This window comes from Fukomys damarensis, unplaced genomic scaffold (genome assembly GCF_012274545.1).
Source record: "Fukomys damarensis isolate Sample0158 unplaced genomic scaffold, DMR_v1.0_HiC HiC_scaffold_16, whole genome shotgun sequence".
NCBI lineage: Eukaryota > Metazoa > Chordata > Mammalia > Rodentia > Bathyergidae > Fukomys > Fukomys damarensis.
Window position 1 is genome coordinate 49,367,726 of NW_022900928.1, and position 10,710 is coordinate 49,378,435.

Below are 10,710 nucleotides of genomic sequence, written 5' to 3' on the forward strand. Positions count from 1 at the left end.
ATTCATGAGGGATATCAGAAGATGTCTTCAAATCATTTATTTAAACATATTTTAAAAATGGAAAATTCCTTTGATACCCAGAATTGGCATGAGAGCTAATATCTGATTTCTATTCATCTTTAGAAATTGTGAAATTCCAGGTTAACAGATATGTATTGATGTGATACAGTGGAGCAGATCTTGGGATGGTCCATCATTGCTGTTGAGGAAAAGTAATTGTATGAGGTCACCGTGGTTTTCTCTCATGTGTGCTTAGGTTTGTTTTTTTCCCTAGAAATGAAAATAACAAAAGTAATTTTCCTTCTATCTTGATAGGGAGCACACTGTGGCCAGGATTGCAATGCAGAAAGTACTGCTTATAGAATGTGAAGCAGAAGTAGAAAAAAATGCTAGCACAAACATGGTTCTCATTCAAAGGAATGATTCTGGGGCAACAGCTTTAAAGTATCTTCTCTAGTACAATAACACAGAATTTAAATATTGAATGAATAGCAAGATGAGAATGAACCAAACCAACAGCCATATCACCTATGATTTTGCAACTTCAGAGGAAATCAATGATAAGAAGACCCAAAAGGGCAATGATGTGGAACTGTAGAATTGTGTTACACATCCATATGTAAGTCCTTTCATTGATTTCAACTTAGAATTCATTAAGTTCTATGCAGATTATAAAGTATGTATGTATTCAACGTTTTAAACTGCAAAACCAGAAAAAATAACTCTTGAGAAGAAGGATCTGAAATAAAGCACATATACATTAGGAATATGGAAAGTAATTTTGCCTTGAAGAAATATAATGGAAAATGAATCAGAGATGATCCTAGAAAAAGCATTTTTCAGAGTAATTTCTCACTTTAGAGTCACAAATTCTTGTTTTGGTATATATTTGAATGTATATTTACATTAATAAAACATTTTAATTTTAAAATATTTGAATTAAAGATAATTGAACAATGCAATTCAAATTTACACACACATATATGCATTCACTATAATATCAACTTAAAAATTAGTCTAATTACCAGTCAAGTGTATATAAAAAATACCGTGTCTCTGGCATTGAGACAGAAGTAACAGGACACAATATTTACACGAAGTATAAAACAAACTCCTTGTCCTCAGATTTTTATAATATTTTTGAATGTGAGGGAAAGGTCATGAGGTGACTAATACAGGATTATTCATATAATACAGCCTCCATACGCTTTGTAAATGGTTGAGGGAGTTTTACAGGAAAATGATTGGGAAGAAATACATTTGATATAGAAGAGCATAGCCTGTCCTTGAAAAATGAAGTTTTGCTGTCCCAAGGGGCTCTTCCCAGAGAAAGGTCATAAATAGAGAGAGTCAGTCCTATTTTTAACTAGAAGGGGACTCCAATGAAGGAAGATGAGCAAGGAGATGGAAAATGGGAAAGCAACAACTCCTTGAGTCAAAGGATGCATAAAAAAGCAATTATATAATTCCAAAAGCTGTCGTTAATACTCGAAATAAAAGCAAAAACTGCCACAACAAAAATGAGAAAAGCAGAAATGATCTCAGAGAGTAATAAAAAAGAGACCTGAAATTAGACCTCCTGGGTTCAAGCATTGACATTATTGCTTATTAGCTGTGTGACTTTGTGAGGCAGGCGGTGGAACCACTGAGCTAAATCCCCAGCCCTTTAGCTATGTTGTTTTGTGAAAGTCACTAAATCACCTTAAAATTTCTCAACTTGAAACAGAAATAATATTAATTACTTCACAAGTGGCAAAGATAATATAGGACAATTTTGCTGGGTATGTTACATATTACCAGAGATAAATAATTGTTTCTTATACAAATGGTTTTAATATAAATCTTAGGCTTACTTGTATTTAGGTACAAATTATCTGTGTCTAGAAAAGAAATAAAAACTACGCAATGACTCAAGGCAACAACATTCTAGACAATCAGCAAGTACATATCTATCAATAGACAAATAAAGAAACTTTGATACATACACATGTCCATACATATATACATACATACAATGGGATATTATTCACCCTTTTGAAAATATCTAGTATTTTCCAAAACAGAATGGGTCTAATGGATATAATACTAATATATAAATAGAAGAAGTCAATTATTCCTTTACATAGCTAATATGTGCTGAGGAAAATAAGCTAGAAAGAGAAAAATATGATCACTTGTGTAATTTTTAAAAAAGACCTGAAATGTGCAGGGTTAGAGAATAAAACAGTAGGCCTCCTGGTTCAGGGTTCAGGAAAGAAAGGGTTAAATGATTGCATCTACAATATGTAGGATGAGCAACTTAAAAATCGATGTAAAACAGAGAACTAAATTAATAGCATATTAAGGATTTCATGAAATGAATAGATAATAACTACTCTTACAGTGGAGTTTAGTGAGTACCTGTGATATGATGGATATATTATTTGATATTTTAAGGCAACATACCTATCTTGTAATACCATATCCTATTCCTCAAATGCATACAATACAAATTTTTTATGAAAAAATAAGGTAAATCATTCAGTCCAGTGTAATTTTCTCTGCTAGTGTCTATTTTGCTACAGACAGAGGAAAAAAATAATAATTACTGGAAAAATAGGCAATAGTTTTACAGCATTTTCTGGACATTTTTCTTGGTTCTGTTTTTCTTAGGTTTTTGCCTTTACTCCTAACTTCTTCAATTTCACAAGTTTTTGTTTTAGCTTCATTGTTTTGTTTTAGCTTCAACCTGATTAGACCATTGGTCACCTACTAAATATATAATACATTTCCTCTTATCTACCACAAGGGCCATTCCAGTCCTCACCTTGATATACACTTGTATTTTGTTCTGTTTATTACTTCTTTATTTTTCACATTCTTGACTATGGTTAAATAAAAATTCTCTTAAACCTTACAACCAATAATGATATACTCTTTTAAACTCATTGAATGTATATACTGTGTGGTTCATTTAGCAAAGATCCTACACTCTTAAAATATCTTGTTGTTGCCTTGCTATATCATGATGCTTTTTTTATTCAGGGTGTGCTAAATACTGAAATGACCACAAAATGTCTCAGTCACTTACCTATATTGTTTATATTCACTCAGGTTACCACCATATCAATGTTGCTATTGGTGGTACTTTATGGGTGTGTGTTTCAGGGCCTACATGCCTACCTGTATCATGTGGCTTTACTGTCACATAGTGTCTGGATATCCTACATAGCCTCTCAGTCATATAGTCTGCCCAGACAAAACCAAAGATGGAAAAGCTAGCTGAATTTTGCCCAAACTTGTATGAGTAAGGTACTTGAGTCACTGTAAGGGCTTTAACTTTTGCTGTGAAATATAGAGCCATTGTAGGATTTTGTCAAAGAAAGCATAAAATGAAATTTATGTTTTAGTGGGAGCTGTAGGAGATGAGGGAAAAGGTAAGGGCGCTAATACAGCAGTCTGGGTAAAAAAATATGGTGGCTTGGACTAGTATGGTATCAGAGGGGTGTGTTAAACAGTCAGTTTTATATTATATTTTAACAGTAATGACAGCAGTATTTCCCAGGGGTTTGGACATGCAATGTGAGGTAGGAAGAAATATGATAGAGATGACAACTCCTAGAATATGACATCATAAGTATTTCTCAAATAAAATTTAAAAACCAGTAAATAACTTCTTCCTGCGAGGGTTTTTCTGTGTCAGTGGGGAGCACTTTTTTCTTGATAATAACCCTAAAATATAATTGTGTATTTTAGGTATTTATGGATTAATGACATGAATATTTTGTATCTTCTTTTTTAATATCCTGTTGATTGCTAGAATGCCCAAAGGACACATAGTCAAAAATAATTCTGTTATAGGCCAACAAAGCACAAAAGACATAAGAAATGAATATAGATTCTTGTCACTAGTATGAGAGGGACTATCAGCTGTTTACTGATTCTTAAGTGATGCTGTTAAACTCTGAGGTCCCTATATGCTCAAAGTACATATTACCATATGGCCACAAAAGCATGATGCAATAAAATGCTATTTCCTTCTTTCTCTTACCCTCATTGCAGAAAAGATTTGAGTTTCTCCAGTTCCAGGAACTAATTACTTCTATATCAAGCAGATTTAATAATAGAGAAGACTTTTTACATATTGACAAAATAAAGTTAATCTTTCAACATTCTTTTTAAGTTGCTGTGTTCTTCACACCAATAAAATCACACCATGTAAAAGCGGTTCCTCTATTACTGGTTTCAATTTCTCATTTATCTTTGTTTACAGAAAATCTGCACCAGAATGTGTAACTTCTGCCAGATCTCCATGATTTGGATTTTGTCCATCTCCATTCTTGAGTGTTTTCCAAAATCACTATCTCACTCTCAGCTTAATGCCAAGATAAAAATCAATCACTGTACTGTGCTAGTTAACTTAATATACACCCTTGCCAGATATACACAGGCTAAAGTGTGTTGTCTCTTTATATATAAAGATTGTTGAGCAATTAGGACTACCTATCTCTTTGGTGTGGGTGCCCTTTAACCAGAATTTTCTGTAGAAATATCTGGTTATTATAGTCTGATCATTGGTCTACCTGCAATATTCTCTATTTTTTGATAAATGGTATATCCATTATTATAGCATTCTTTGAATTTTACTTTATCGTGAAGGACAATTTTAGTATCAGACTGGCATGACTTCACTTTGTCTACTCATCTAGCACCCTGAAAAGTAATCTTTCTTTCTTTCTTTCTTTCTTTCTTTCTTTCTTTCTTTCTTTCTTTCTTTCTTTCTATAATCCTTTGGGAACAGCTTTGCTGAATGGAGTGCCTTGGTTGGTAGCTTTTTTCAGTTAAGTCCAGTGGTGTGGAAAGCTATAGCTAATGCAGACAAGTCAGATTTTAACACTCTGCTTGTCAGGGGGATGTCGTTGATAGCTGGACAAAAGTTGTACTTAGAAGGTAGCCTTGGTCTAGTTGTTTGTATTTAGACCTTCATGTAAGCTCACTTCCTAGCATGCAGTTCTTCTTCACCTGGGCACTGTTCTGATGGGCACTGCACTTTAGGAGCCCATAAAGGTTAACTGTTAAAATACACTCACCGTATAATAGGATACATTGCATTACGAGGCCTGCTTTGGCCCATTCTATCAATTTGAGCTCTTAACTTGGAATGCAACTGTGAAAAGAAATGCTTTAGTTACAACGCAATGGGTAGCTTCAATTTTGCCCAGCACAAAACTGTAGGTGGTTAACGATGGCTTGCCACACTGCTGTGAATAGCACCACTTTAGATCACTACAACCCCATAAGTGGTAGCATTTAAACTCAGCACAGCAACATGCAAGATGGTGCTTTCATCTTATTTTGAAGGACTCTGGCATGGTCACTTTCCAGTTGATTTTGGTTAGATATATAGATGATATCTCCATCACCATTCTCATCAATTCACAAGGCATTAAAATAATGAATTAAAATTGTGTTAGTTTCTTCAGTATTGATTTCCTCACATATATGACACAATCTTTGTCTTAAAAATAAGTGATTCAGGGCTGGGGATTTAGCTCAGTGGTGCCACCCACCTACCTGGAAAGCATAAAGTCCTGAGTTTGATCCCCAATATGGAAAAAAAGGGGGAGTGAATTTGAAAATAATGTAAGCTTTTCAAACAATTCTCTTCTAAACATGTATTAACTTAAAACAGTAAAAATAGATGGTGTACAATAGTGAAAAATAATCTATAGAAAAGTTAAGTATATCATAGGAATCAGGACTGTATGGTAAACTTTAAAGCAGACTGTGTGTGTATGAACTACCATTATTTTCTTCAAAACCTTTATCTAAAGGGTAACTAATAATACAGAGGCTATGTCTATGACACTTTAATGATAGATGCAAATTGAATTCGTTCTATCCATTCCAAATACACAAGTTGAAAGTGACTTATAGGCTTTATAAGTGAAATGCATAAATAATGAAGTTTAATCTGGTTCATTTTTTCCCTCAAAAGAGTCTTAAGCCTTCCTTATTCTTCAAAGTATGGGTACCAAACCAGCACATCAGTTATCACATCAGAATTTGCTTGAAATACAGAATCTGATTCCAATGTACTGATTCAAATGTGCATTTTAATAAGCTACTCCTAACTCAGACAAACAATTGAGAGCTAGTTTAAATGATGTAGACTATCTCTAGGTCTTGTCTTCTTAAGGGTTCTCTTTTGGGCTCAGGGATTATTATCTAAATTCATGATTTTGTAGAATAAGTCAAAATATTATTGTACATTTGTTAAACTATCTGTAACCTCTTCAAATCTTCAATTAAGCATTGTAGGCATCACAAATTCCTAGCTGAGCAGTGCTGTCTTATACAAGATAAGGGTAGGTTATCATGATTTAAATAATCTGGAATCCTACTCAAGAGATTGCATTCAATCATTTAACACAGTGCAATCAAGGAGAACATAATGACAAATGTTGAGTATTTATTTCAATGAATTCATGAAACATAAATTACTTCTCTATTTAAGAGGCATATTTCATCAACATATAGGGACTTCTGTTTGTGAAACTAAAGCTTTAATAAAGGGTGTTGGAAAAATTGGATTTCAACGCGCCAAAGATTAAAACTAGATCCTTATCTTAAATCCTGCACTAAATTAAAATACAAGTGGATTAAAGATTTAAATATTAAAGAAGAGTCACTAAAATTTCTGGAAGATAAATTAGACAGAACTCTTGAAGACATTAGCATAGGAAAAGACTTTATGAACAAATTCTCAGTAGCACGGGAACTAGCAGAAAGAATCAATTTAAAAAGCTTCTGCACTGCAAAAGAAACCATCAACAGAACTAAAAGACAACCTACAATGTGGAGAAAAAAAATTTACCAGCTGCTCCTCAGACAAAGGACTACTATCTAAAATATATAAAGAGCTCAAAGCAATCAGCCCCCAAAATATAAAGACCCAATTCAAAAATGGGGATCTGAACTGAACAGACATTTCTCAGACAAAGAAGTAAAAGCAGCAAGTAAATATATGAAAATATGTTCCACATCACTGGTCATTTGAGAGATGCAGATGAAAACAACACTGAGATTCCACCTCACCCCACAAAGAAAGGCTGCTATCAAGAAATCAACCAATAACAAATGTTGGTGGGGTTGTGGGGAGAAAGGAACCCTTCTCCACTGTTGGTGGGACTGCAGACTGGTGCAACCACTCTGGAAATCAATATGGAGATACCTCAAAGAGCTGCGATTAGAGATTCCATTTGACCCAGCCACCCCTCTGCTGGGTATCTTTCCAAAAGAATTAAAAGAATCATATCACAGTGATATGTGCACACCTATGTTTATAGCGGCACAGCTTATAATAGCTAAAACTTGGAAACAGCCAATTTGCCCATCAGTTGGAGACTGGATAAAGAAGATGTAGTTTTCCTATAACATGGAATACTACTCAGCCATAAAGAATGAGAAATTAGATTCATTCATAGGGAAGTGGATGCATATTGAGGATATACTCCTAAGCGAAATAGATGACTCACACATGTGTAAATACTGAATAGTTTCTCTGGTGTGAAAAACTATAATTGTACATAAGATCCTAATGAGATAATTGACAATGTGAAATAGGAAGAAATGGGCTAAAGGTGTGAGGAAAGTGGGAAGGGTAGGAGAAAGGGAATAAGGGAAAGAAAAAAATATGAGAAAATGAAAAAAAAGGAAATAAAATGTTTGTAAATGGGGCGGGGAGGAGCGGGTGAAGGGAGGGCAGGGGTATTAGGAAAAAATGAGAACCAAAACTTGTCATGTAAAAGTACAAGATCTCAATGATGAATGTAACTATACTGTATACCTAAAATGTACCAATAAACTCAAGGAGAGAGAGAAAAAAACTAAAGCTATCCATCAAGCAAAATGAGTCAACATTTCTTAAAGGAACAAATAATAATAATAGTCATAATCATAATTGATTATATTTGGTTGAAATAGTCATTTAAATGAATCTAATATATTTGAGAAATGATTACATGGTTTAGTCTATTTATTGACCCTGTTACACATGATAAGTTTTCTTAAATTGTTGATTAGCAAGAAAAAAATAACACTTGTCCTTGAAATAATTTTTCTTTGCACATCTCAGTTTGTGGAAATTATTCATAGTCGTGCCTTCTCTTTCAAGCCTCAGTTTTACCAGAGTGAACAAATGGTTTCTGATCCAGAATAACCTTTGGCTGTTGTAATATAATATGTTGAGCAATTCAAATATTATAATTCATTTGAGTGATAAATGTTATTGAATCTTCCTGTGAGATATAAGCAGATATAAAACTTAAGATCTGCATAATGTCTTTGTTGTGAAACCCCAATTTGACTTTGAAGCAAGTAATTCTTACCTACAGGGTTAAATTCAATCCACCCTACTAAATTTTTAAGTTACTTTAGGTTTGATTAGATTCATATAGAATAGAGATCAGGAGAGTTCAACTATTTCTAATCCTCCCTGTTCTGTTGCTGATTCTAAACTCCCAATAGATTTCGAACTCACCAAAAGAAGAGTAGTGGAAGGTAAGTGGAAAGTATAGAGCCTCTGTTTGTGTTTACAACTTTGTGAGAAAAAGAAGAGGTTATTTTTAGGTTGTGGTCAATTATCTACTAGGTAAGACTGCCATGATCCTTGGTTCCTCTGTTTTTCAGTACTGGGTATTCCCAGATGCTTTATTAACTCAGAGATTGTCTTTGGCTTTTCTGTGTTGTACACTAAGTGTACCCCAAGTGCCAAGCAGGTTCCTCCTTGTATATCCTCCTGGTGCCAGGAATTCTACAGAAAAATTAACATCTCTCTCATAGATCTGCCTCACACCTTAATGGGGAAGTTTCATTTCTAGACCTGTTCTTGGAGTGCTGGCTGAGAAGTGATCAGGAATAAACTCCCTAACCTCTTCCTTGGTTTTCTGGGAAGCCCACATATTTCTTCTTAGTCTGCTTCATCTCTTCAGGAATGAAATAGCCTTGATGCTTTATTCCATGCTGGATCAATTTGTCATCTCTTCCTGGTTATTTGCCCACAACTCGAATAAATTAGGATTTATAGGAAGATCCTTTTAGGTGGCAAAATTAGAAGAAATTATAAGAGAAAATATACCTGCCTCCTTTATATCTCTTATACCTGATATATTTACGTACTAGATATAGGACTATTGAGAATCTCAACTTTAGACTCAACAAGTATTGCTGTCAAAAACTCTGTATAGGGCCAGGGATTTAGCTCAGTGGTTCTGGTGCCTGCCTTGCAAGTGCAGGGTCCTGAGTTGGATCTCCAGTACCAAAAAACAAACAAACAAAAAAAACCAAAAAATCCAATACCAACCAACCAACCAAACAAACACAAAAGCTCCAAGCCTTCTCTATTCCTAATCATTTTTCCTGTTTCCTGTCTTTATTTTTTTCTCTCGCTCCCTCCCTTCCTCCTTCCCTCCTTTACTTACATCTTTTTTTTTTTTCTTTTTAAGGACAGAAGTCTTTTGCATTTTTAATACTTTAGGGGAAGATTAAGAAAGTTTTTTTCTTTGGAAAGGTTCTTTTTGATTTCGGATTTAAAAGAAGTAGTTCACTGTCTTCCTCAGATGTGAGCTAAATTTCCAGCATTTCACATTTGGCTTGCAGATGGAAGGGAAGTTGATATTCCAGGGAAAAAGAAAAGGTATGCATCGCCGGGGGGTTTAGCTCAGTGGTTCTGCTCCCTGCCTCACAAGTGCGAGGTCCTGAGTTCGATCCCACGTACAAAAAAAAAAAAAAAAAAAAAAAAAAAGCAACGTATAGGGCCAGGGATTTAGCTCAGTGGTTCCACTGCCTGCCTCACAAGCACAAAGTCCCGAGTTCGATCCCCAGTACCAACAAATAAAAAGAAAAGGTATGTGTCTTAGTTAATTTTTCTTCTTGCTGAGACAAAATACTTGTCGTTTAAAGTTAAAGGGGAAAAGGTTTATTTAGCTGAGTTTGCAGAGGTTTCAGTCGATAGTTGGCTGGTTCCAAGGCAGGGTGGCATGGCAGAGGGGCCTCACAGAAAATACAATTCATGGAACCCACATGGTAGCAAAAACAACAAGGGAACTTTAGAATCATCTTTCCCTTTTATCTTATCCAGACTACCTGGATTAGGGAAGATCCAAACCATTCACTGTACTGGTTGATTAATCACACTCCCTTAATCCCAGCATCACTCACTCTAGATTCAGCCACCTCTGAAAAAGCCACCTATGAACACGTGGGAGGTCATTTAGACCCAAATCATAATAGTATGTCTAGCATATAATTCACATTTTCCCATTTTAAGAGATCATAAACTATTGCTAATATCGCTGCAGAAAATTAAGACCTTCAAATAGGAAATAATTCATATTTGAATATATACAAAATATCTTTTACTGAGAGCCAGTGACATATTTCATTTTCATTTATGAAAAATGGTTAAAGTTAATTTTTAAAATGCTACAAAACTCAAGTCTATGCTGTGAAATATATATATATCTATATATCTATATATATCTTTAATATTGTCCTTTGCTAATCACACAATGTTAGGTAATTTGGATGCTACTACGAGAGACAATATTCAAGAAAATTAAAATTGTGATTCATATATATTTTTATCTAATTTTGAAACACCAAAGATATATATATATATAATTAATAAGTTTAAAAGCAACAGAATCTTGTATGCCTCATGACACAGAC

The 10,710-nt window shown here is 34.4% G+C and overlaps 1 protein-coding gene across 1 annotated transcript in view; it reads left to right on the plus strand.

The window, feature by feature from the left end:
• The window catches only part of Cntn5 (contactin 5), a 1,105,367-nt gene that overhangs the window by 499,203 nt on the left and 595,454 nt on the right, over window positions 1-10,710 (plus strand). The window lies entirely within an intron of this gene.